At 34.8% G+C, this 10,426-nt stretch overlaps 1 protein-coding gene across 5 annotated transcripts in view; it reads left to right on the forward strand.

Moving 5' to 3' along the window:
* Nucleotides 1-10,426, forward strand: part of DEGS2 (delta 4-desaturase, sphingolipid 2) — a 141,976-nt gene that overhangs the window by 36,100 nt on the left and 95,450 nt on the right. For 4 of the 5 annotated variants that reach the window (XM_051978383.1, XM_051978380.1, XM_051978381.1 and 1 more), the window contains exon 2: nucleotides 8,376-8,424. The exons of the other annotated variant lie outside the window; for it this stretch is intronic. The gene's annotated coding sequence lies outside the window, so the exon portion shown is untranslated. The remainder of the gene's footprint in view (nucleotides 1-8,375; nucleotides 8,425-10,426) is intronic. 5 annotated transcript variants of the gene reach the window in all.

The raw sequence follows: 10,426 nt of genomic DNA on the forward strand, positions 1-10,426 counted from the left end.
CCTGAAATTTCTAAATATTGGCAATAATATTTCTGGGTCTTTTCAATTTAAAGGCCTTCCCCCTCCTCCCCCCCCAAGAAATGACATTGATTTTTTTTTTTCCCCATTGCCCTTTTTTTTATTTCAAATTTTTGTTGTTTAGTTGTTTGTCATGTCTTACTCTTTGGCAAAGATAATGGAGAGGTTTGTTATATCCTTCTCCACTTCATTTTTCAGATTAGGAAACTGAGGCAAGTAGATTAAGTGACTTACCACACAGCTATTAAGTAGGTGAGGCCAGATTTGAATTCAGGAAACTGCCCTTTCAATTTCACATAGTTTTGGGTAATTTTCTCATGGTAGTTATCTTGAAATATTGTATCCACTTTTTTTGTTTGGCTCTGGTTTTCTTTTTTTCTTTTTTCTCAATATTAGTTTATTTTTCCTAATACTTGTAAAGATAGTTTTCAGCATTAATTTTTGAAAGATTTTTGTTAAATGGTCCTTGTTTTCTTGCATTCAGTCTTGTAATCCTCTTGGAAAATCCATTCATTTTTCAGGGGTTCTATAATTTTCTTCTTCTGGGATTTTTTTCTTGGATCTTTCTTTTTATTTGGATTTTAGAACACATAGAATTTCTTCATTGTACTCAGAAGGGTTTCACTGTTTATTCCTGTTTTCAATTTCATTTCCTGGACTGGGACTTTGTACTTTCTAAGCCCTGTGTCTTTCTATATTTCTGAATGGAAAGGCTAAAGCTGGATTCTGTCTCTCTAGTTGAAGTGTTAGTGGGAAACTGTCATAGTGTATTATATCTAGCCTTTTTTGTAACCAAGATGCCCCTACTCACTTGCTTTTGGATGAGGTTGGTCCTAGTTCTGCCTTCCCTCCTATAATCCACAATTAAGAGATTGCCTAGAATCAGACCCTGACTCCTTTCAGAACTCTGGCCTCTGATCTGAAGGTCTATACATTATTGCAATCCATTTTGGTACTGTTTGGTCTCAGCTTGTTTCCTAGCGTAGTCCCAAGAGAAGGATGAAATTATCTAACCTTCAGGTCTCGCTGCCCCTTGTTACATTGGTTTCATTCCTTCTCCTGATAGTTTCCTATCCTGGTGTTGTTGGTATTAGCATATACTTGTTGGATCCCTTAACCATCTGGATTATATCTGTCCGTCTCTTGGCACATAGAAATTGAGTCAGCTCAGCTTTTGGAACCCAGACTTTTATACTGAGATTTTTATTTTTATTATTTTTTTGCTTTTGGCCCCTAGATACTGAGTAGTCAGCCTGGCTTCTCCAGCATTGGGTCAGAAGTTTCAGTCTAGAAAGCTTCAGGTCTTTTTTTCCTTGTCTGTCCTTTTCCCAAAGCCTCTTGTTCATGGAAATCTTAAAGTCTTCTTTCCCACTGGCTCACACTACTGCTGGCTTTGACCATGGCTAATCACTCCATTTGCTTTTCCTGCTGGATTGGAGGACTTCAGGAATTATCCTGGATGGATTGGAAAAGTTTAGTGGTTTTTCTGGCCTATTTGATATTGTCTGATAATCTGTTCTAATCATTTTGGAATTCTTTAGGGAATTTAGGCTTTGTTAGAACCTCTCAAGTCACCATTTTTATTGTAAGCTCTTGGTAGTTATTTTTCAGGGATATTTTAAAAGATAATTTTGCATTGAAAGGGAGGCTGGATTAAGATGGGCCTTCTACACTTTGAGATTCTGTACTGCTAAGTTTGAAATAAACTGATAAAAAGAGTGGGGAGAATGAAAGAATCCTGGAACATGTACTATTTAGGCCTTGAAGCACTCTGTTGTGGAGGAGTAACATAGATAGGGAATAGGACTTGTTGAAAGTTGCAAAGTAAATCAGTGTCAGAGATGTGAGAACTGAGGTCTCTCAAACTGGTGTTATTGTCATTAGGTTTTGCAGCTAAGCAGTTTTTCTTAATTTCTACCTAGTTCTATGTAACACATCTAGAGAGAATTATAATGGATTTAGTCATTAGACAGTAAGCAGTTAGTTTCTGGTGATCTCGCTTAAGGAGAGGGTATAATCTAGGAGAAAAAAAGCATATGGTAAAATGAAGCTAGATGTTGAAAATTTCTAAACCAACTTTCTCTCTTTGACATTCTATACTATGTGATTCTTAAATCTCTTCCAGTTCCGGTATTTTTAAAACTTATTTTTCCTCTTATTCATTCATTTATTCACTTATTTGTTTGTTTGTTTGTTGTTAGATTTGATTTTTATTCTGATATTAAGCACCAAATAAAATTACTTAGCAAAATGGAGAAAACATTATCCACAAAATTGACAAATCACTTTATATATACATATGTAATCTTTCCTTTTAAATAACAATTATAAATTCAACATGTAACTTTCAGAGCTGTCCTGCTTGTGATAACCTATCTTCCTTTTGTTCTTATTTGTGTAACAACAACCAAAAAATGTCATTATTCTCATTTCTTTCTCTTTATTCTTTTGGGGGTACCCCTATTATTTTTTCGCCAACCTCCTTGCCCTTCTCAAAAAAAAAAAAAGAAAAGAAAATTCTTGTCACAAATATGAACTGTCACACAAGGTAATTCTCACATTGGTTGAGTCAAAAAAAAAAAATATATATATATATCATCATCATCTTTCTATCAGGAGGTGGATAACACACTTTCACCATTTGCCTACTAGAATTGTAGTTGCTTATTAAATTAAAGTTGTTTGTCTTAATACTGTTTTTTCTGTGGTATAAATCTTCCTAGTTTGATTTCACTTCACATTGTATCATTTCATATTTCTTTCCAAGTTTGTTTGAAACTATGTCATCATTTTTTTTCCTTCTGTTCAGTCATTTCAGTTGAGTCCATTTCTTGTGACTCCTTTTGGGTTTTGTTGGTAAAGATGTGGAGTGGTTTGTCATTTCCTTTCCCAGCTCCTTTTATAGATAAGGAAACTGAGACAGAGTTAAGTGACACCACTAACAAGTAGTTAAGGTCAGATTTGAAAAAAATCTACGGACTCAGCAAAAAGAAGTTGCAGGCCCAGTGCTCTATCCAATACGCCTTCTAGTGGTAGTTTTAAAAGCTACAATTAACCTATATAGGATTGTTTTCTGTCTTGGGGACGAAGGAGAGAGAGAGAGAAGAAAAATTTGGAACACAAGATTTTGCAAAAGTGAATGTTGAAAACTATCTTTACATGCATTTGGAAAAAATAAAATACTATTTAAAAATAAAAATAAACTTACTCTTATAAAAAAAAGCACAATTCTCCATTGTATTCATATCTTACAATTTTTCCATTCGTTCTCCAAGTAATAGGCACTACCACCATAGTTTCCAGTTCTTTACTATAGAAAAAAAGAGCTGCTATAATTTTAAATATTTGGATCCTTTTATTCTTTCTTTGATCTCTTTTGTGTAACAAGTCCAGGAGCAGTATGTACAATTTAGTGACTTGGGAAATAGTTCCTAATTCCCAGAATGGATGAACCAATTCACAGCTTCACCAAGAGTCCTGAAGCCCCTCTAACAACTGTTATTTTCCTTTTTAAATCGTCTTTGCCTGTCTGATTGGTGGAAGATAGAGAACTTCCAAATAGTTTTAATTTATTGTTTTATTAGTGATTTGAAACATTTTTCATTTAGTTGTTCATGTCTGAATGTCTTCCTTTGAAAATTACCTATTCCTGTCTTTTGATCATTTAGCTACTATTTGTTCTTATAAATTTGAATTGTTTTCTTTTATCTTTTAGATATGAGAACTTTATCAGGAAAAATTGTTGCAAAAATTTTTCCCCAATTTTTTGCCTCCTAATTTTAAATACCTTAATTTTGTTTTTGCAAAAAAACTTTTTAAAAAATTGTCTCTTTTATCTTCTGTGACCTTTCTATCTCTTGTTTGTTCATGATATCTTTATAGTTAGGAAAAGATATTTTCTTCCTTGCTTGTCTTAATTTGTTTATGATGTTGCCTTTTACAGCCAAATTATATATCACAGTGATTCTTTACATTTAACCAAGGCTTTGTTGCATATGCCCATATCGCTTAAGATGTAGGAACCCATGTGAAAGATAGCATCCCTACCCCATATAGGAGGGGAAGGCAGAATATCTTCCCAAAATTAGGTCCCTCATATCTCCCACATGAGTTCTTCCATTTAAAGTGATCTGGATATGTGTAACAAATCCTCAATTACATGTAAGAAAAAAGATCATTTGGAATCCATTCTTTGTTGATTGAAGTAATAGGAAAATGGATCAGTACCAAGAAAGCCAATTTTGAGGAATATGGTCCTAGATTATGTCTCCTTTATGAGATAAGAAATAGTTCCAGGGTCTTAAAATAGGATTCCTTTTTTCCCCTTATAAAATGATAAGTATTCAGTTATGTATTGTAAAGTATTTGGAGAGGTTTGGGAGGGATGTTAGGCAAACTCCCCGCCTTTCTTTACTCTGCCCTCTTGGTTCTGCTTCCTTAAGTGCTTGTGCCTTCTTTATCCTGCAGACAGATGCAACGTTAGCCCAGCAGGTTGAAGAGCAATAGAGAGAGCTTGTGTAGTACAGGAAAGAGGACTTTGATAAACATACAGGCAAGGCTGCTTTTTGGAGTTGGAACAGCGGAAAGCTGCTGTGTGATATACTTACTCCACCCTGTGGCCATGTCTAGTAATAACACCTTCCCCAATTTCCTGAACTCCTGACAATGATCATCCCAAGAGACAAGTGCTCCCTAAGTTCTCTTCACTGCTATCTTCTCACCCATTTTTTCCTAACGGTCTCTTAGCTTGCAAACTCTGGATGGGAGCTTTACTTAAACAGGGGAGGAATCAAGTCACATTTGGATTGGGGGATCCTCGTTCTGACTATCCTTTATTAGATTTGTGACAAATTTTCCCCTTCCTCTTGTAGGTCTTGCTTTCCTCATTATAAAAAATTGGGATAATAATTTCTGTCCTTCCTTCTATGTCGTCATGGGTGATCTATAAATCTTTGTACAAGTAAAAGGAGAGGCTATTATTGTTGGTACTAGTGCAACTTTTCTGACCATTCTTGAGGAACATATAATTATAACAACAACCATACATAGCATTTATATAGCATTTTAAGGTTTGCAAAGCACATGTTATCTCATTTGAGATTCACAACAATCTTATGAATAGGTACTGTTACCATTTTTAAAAAGTGGATCTTGAGGTCAAGAAAGTTAAATGACTTGCCCAATGTTGTTCAGTTTTAAGTGCCTTTGTTGAGATAAGAATTCATTTCTTCCTGACTTCCCAGGTCCAGTTCTCTTAACCCATATGCTACCACTTAGCTGCCCCCAACAAGCCTCTTATTATCATAAGTGAAACACAGAGAATACACCTTCCCAATTTAAGTGATAGTTTTGTTGTTTAACTGGATAGGAAGTTTACAAAAATGTAGGATGTAGGATGAAGGCTAATTCACATTTCAGTAATGTTTTAGGTTATTTAAATACCTTCTCAAAAATAGAAAAAGAGTCAAGGAACAAAAAAGTTTTCTAAAGAAAAAGTGCTGTTTATCAGCATAAATAAAGTTCCCTATCAGTCATGAAAATGCAAATTAAACTTCTGACTTTCTATCTTATATCCTCAGATTTGACAAGGTGACAAAAGGAGAAAATTGCAATTATTGGAGGGTTTTGGAGAGGATAGATTGGCACACTAATGATCTCTAAATATAGTAGTCCAATCTTTTTTTTTTTTTTTACTGAGGCAACTGAGGTTAAGTGACTTGCCTGAGGGTCACACAATCAGAAAGTGTTAAGTGTCTGAGACCAGATTTGAATTCAGATCTCCTGATGTCAGTACTAGTGCTCTATCCACTGTGCCACCTAGCTGCCTCTGTTCAGTCATTTTTTTTAATAGCTTTTTATTTACAAGATATATGCATGGGTAATTTTTCAACATTGACCCTTGCAAAACCTTCTGTTCCAACTTTTCCTCTCTTTCCCCCCCACCCCTCCCCTAGATGGCAAGTAGACCAATACATATTAAATATGTTAAAGTATATGTTAAATACAATATATGTATACATATCTATACAGTTATTTTGCTACACAAGAAAAATCGGATTTAGAAAGAAGGTAAAAATAACCTGAGAAGGAAAACAAAAATGCAAGCAAGCAATAACAGAAAGAATGGAAATGCTGTGTTGTGGTTCACACTCATTTCCCATAGTTCTTTCGCTGGGTGTCGCTGGTTCTCTTCATTACTAGAACAATTCTAACTGATTTGTCCCATCATTTAAAAAAATTAAATGTTTTCATGAAGATCTGATTTCTCTCCCTCTCATCTCCCCTACCCTACTGAGAAAGCAAGAAAAACAAAAATTCTCTGTTTACAAACATCTTTTATCAAGCAAAACAAATTCCCATAGTGTCCATGTCATACACACACACGCACACACACACATATATGGTTTAATCTGTGCTCTAGGGCAGCGAGGTTGTACAGTGGATAGTGTCAGGCCTAGAGTCAGGAAGACTCATTTTCTGACTTCAATCTGGTTCCATACATGTATTAGCTGTGTGACCCTAAACAAGTTATTTAACTCTATTAGCCTCAAGTTTCCTCATTTGTAAAATGACCTGAAGAAGGAAATGGCAAACCACTTCAGTATCTTTGCCAAGAAAATGGGGTCACAAGGAATCACAGAGGACTGAACAACAATATGTATTCTGAGTCTATCACCTCTCTATTCAATGTGGGTAGTATTTGATCATGAGTCATCCAGAATTGTTGTTGATCATATCATTGATCAGGGCTCCTAAACCTTTCAAAGTTGTTTGTCTTTACAATATTATTATTGTTATACAAATTGTTCTTATAGTTCTTATCACTTTACTGTGCTTTAGTTTCTCTGAAACAATCCCTTTCATAATTTCTTACATTACAATAAAATTTCGTTCAATTTATTTATGTACCATAACTTGTTCAGCTTTTCCCTAATTAGTGGAAAATTGAATGGGGAAATCCCTTCAGTTTTTAGTTCTTTGACACTACAGAATGAGCTGTTCTACCTATTTTTGTTCAAATATGTTCTTTTTCTTTTTCTTTGATCACTTTAGGGGTATAGACCTACTAATGGGTTAAAAGGTATGCACAGTGTAAAGGCTTTTTGTGCATAGTTCCAGACTGCTTTCAGCAGTAGCTGGACCAGTTTGGTCCAAATGTACTCAACTATTACATGTACTAAGCATGTACCCTAAAGAGAGATATGTATGTGTGTGTGTGTGTGTGTGTGTATGTGTGTGTGTGTGTGTGTGTGTGTGTGTGTGTAGCCAAGAACTAAAGAAAAGTATCCATCATTTGGAGAATAGATGAAAAAATTATGTTATGTGAATATAATGGAACATTATTGAACTATAAGAAATGAAGAATATGAAAAATTTGGAGAAACCTAGGAAGCCTTGTACAAACTGATGTAGAGTGACGTGAATGGAACTAAGAGAGCAATTTATATGATGACCACATTGTAAAGGAAAAAAGTTTTAAAAGATTGTAATCAATATACCAGTAACTAATCAAAAGACTTGTGATGAATCATGCTTCCCACCTTTTAAAGAAAGGTGATGGACAAAATATGCAGAAAAACACTTGTGTTTCTAGATAAAACAATGTATGAATTGGTTTTCCTTGATTATACTTATTTGTTACGAGGAAGGGCTTGGGGTGAGGAGGAAGACTATGTAATAATGATGATTTTTTAAAAATAAAATGACATCAATAAACATTTTTTTAAAAATGAGATGAGAGAAGGAAGGGCACATAGACAGGCAGAGCAGTTTTGTTAGTATGATGTTTTGTTGTTCACTCATCTCCAACTCTTGTGACTTGAATGGACTGAAGCAGAATGAAATGAGAAGAACTAGGAGAAAATTTGTGTCATAACAACAGTATTGTAAAGACAAACAACTTTGAAAGATTTAGGAATTTTGATCATTGCAATGATGAATAATTCTGGAGGACTCATGATGAAACATACTCCTACTCCAGATAGCTGATAGAGTCATAGTATATATTGTTATTGTTGTTCAGTCATAACCTACTCTTCGTGACCCCATTTGGCATTTTCTTGGCAAAGATACTAAAGTGGTTTGCCATTTCCTTCTCCAGTTTATTTTACAAATGAGTAAACTGGGACAAACAGGATTAAGTGACTTGCTTATGGTCACATAGATAGTAAGTGTCTGAGAACTAAATTTGAACACTACAATCCCATTGTTTTCTTTATTCTGCTACCTAGCTGCCCCTTAATGTTAAATATAGTGTATGCATTCAAAAATTGTACATAACAAGTTAATAGTTTCACATCTAGTTCTCTCTTCTCTCTGTTACATATTAAAATGTTCATGTTTCTCTCTATATTTAGGTTTATGACAAAAAATGAAAATCTCTTAAAAAGAAAAAGAAACTGTGAGGTAGGTGCCAATTTTTTTCTGTTATTATTTCTTTTTAACAGATGAGGAAACTGAGGCTCAAAAGTGGTGAAATAATTTGCCCTTAGTCACAAACTAATAATTGTCACAGCCAAGATTTGAACCCACATTTGCTGAATTCAAGTGAATATTCATCTTATATTACAGATAATGACTATTTTTTTAGTAATTATTGATTTCACTTCTCATTCAATATCTAGAAATTTATCTTTGGTTCTGGACATTATAGATCTAGAAGAGGAGAGGTAGGGTGAGAAGTGAAACGCAAGGATTAATTGAAGGAACTGAAGATGTTTAACCTGAAAGATTCAAGATTGAGTACGAGTGTAATTGCCACCTTCCATCTGAAAGAATGCCAGAGTAGAATGTATTAGATTTGTTCCATTTTACCCTACAGTAGTGCTCTTTAAACTTTTTGTATAATGCACCTATATCCATAAAAACATCTTGAGCATTTACATATATGTAAACACACAACACACCTATATAAAGATGTATATACATATGAATAGGTAATGTCAATATGTGTTGACAAACACATATAGGAGGTATATATGGGGGTATGACACCGATTTTATATATATACCTGCACATGTAGACTGAAGATACATGATGAACATATGTATGCATACATGTTTAGATATAAAATTACATATATGCATTTTTACAAATAATATGTTGATCCAATAGTCCTATGTTCTCTAAATTTAAAAACATGCATAATAAAAATGAAAACATAATTGAGAAAAAGATGAAAATCTTAATTTTAATATGTAATTTTTGATGACAGTCATAGCTGGGAGGAAAAAAATCAGTGAATCAAAAAATATCTGCCATGTGACAGCAGTATTCTCAGTGCTGGGAATACAAAAAAAGAGTCAAAAAAGATAGTTCCTACCCTCAAGGAACTTAAAATCTAATGGAGGAGACAGCACATAAACAAATATTTACAAAGTGAGCTATATATAGAATAAATAGGAAATAATTAACTAAAAGAAGGCACTGGAATTAAGAGGGATTAGAAAAGGCTTCCAATAAAAGATGAGATTTTAGTTGAGACTTAAAAGGTAGCAGGAAGATTGGTAGTGGGATCATGTTCTAGGTGTGGGTGACAGCCAGAGAAAATGCCCAGAGCCAAGAAATGGAAGGTCTTCTTTATAAAAACTGCCTCACAAAGCTACCTAGGCCCAAATGGAAGTGTATTATTAAATCAGGCTACTGCTTTTCCTCAGGCTCACACTGATTATACAAACATTTTTGTTAAAAATGTGTCAGTAAATTTCTGACTTTGCTTTTGTCAGGAGAGGGGCCTGGTCATTGGAGGTTGGGTCCAAGGCCTGGAAAGGGAGACTGCAGTCCATAGCAGGGCACTTGGCAAAATAGGCCTATTTTCCAGGTACCAGATGATCTTCTTCACTTGTTTCTAAGCTTTCCAGTGGCTATGGGAAGAAATCTAGGAAGCCTTGTACAAACGGATATAGAATGAAGTGAATAGAACTAAAGAGAGCAATTTATATGATGACCACATTGTAAAGGAAAAAAACTTTTAAAAGATTGTAATCAATATACCAGTAACTAATCAAAAGACTTGTGATGAATCATGTTTCATCTTAATGGAAGTCTTGGGAGTCAGACTGCAGGTCTGAGTAAGTTCTAGACTTAGTTTCTCCAGTGGCCAGCTCAGTGGATAGTGTCAGCTGCCTCCGCAGTCCTGCTTATGTATTCCTGCTGTTCTCTGGTTCTCTTTTGCAGTACTTCCTTGGCCTGTCATAAGCCTGACTTTTATTATTCTAGGGTGTGGAGGATGAAGAGCCTGAGCAGTCAGCAAGATATGCTGCTCAGGGGATATGGGGGAGAGGGGTGGAGGGAGAAAAAGAGCAGCAGTGATAGGTAACTCAATGACAGATACCTGCTTTAAGAAAACAAAAGGGTTACATTTTTTTAAAAATAGCTTTTGGAACTGGGCAAAGTATGAAGCCCTTGA

Source organism: Antechinus flavipes, chromosome 2 (genome assembly GCF_016432865.1).
Source record: "Antechinus flavipes isolate AdamAnt ecotype Samford, QLD, Australia chromosome 2, AdamAnt_v2, whole genome shotgun sequence".
Taxonomy (NCBI): Eukaryota; Metazoa; Chordata; class Mammalia; order Dasyuromorphia; family Dasyuridae; genus Antechinus; species Antechinus flavipes.